The sequence below is a fragment of the Palaemon carinicauda genome, chromosome 26, assembly GCF_036898095.1.
Source record: "Palaemon carinicauda isolate YSFRI2023 chromosome 26, ASM3689809v2, whole genome shotgun sequence".
Lineage (NCBI taxonomy): Eukaryota > Metazoa > Arthropoda > Malacostraca > Decapoda > Palaemonidae > Palaemon > Palaemon carinicauda.
This window is the reverse complement of record NC_090750.1, coordinates 71951802-71952095: the sequence shown is the minus strand read 5'-3', so window position 1 is coordinate 71952095 and position 294 is coordinate 71951802.

The window sequence follows — 294 nt, the reverse complement described above, 5'->3', positions numbered from 1 at the left end:
TTGAGAGGATTAATTTCCTTTTCAATCCCCAAGAGGATTCCTATTAACATATAGCACACGACCAAATTTTAACTGATATAACTTTTCATCTGATAGTTCTTTAAGTGGAATAATTGATTCGGCGATTGTTCTTGTTATAATATCGTACTCTATTCAAAAATGTTTTTTTTTTATTGTGGCAACTAATTAATATTTTCTTTTTACAGTTTTCTTTTTAAATCAAGCAATAAGAAACTAATGAGTATTTCCCCCTATATATATATATATATATATATATATATATATATATATATA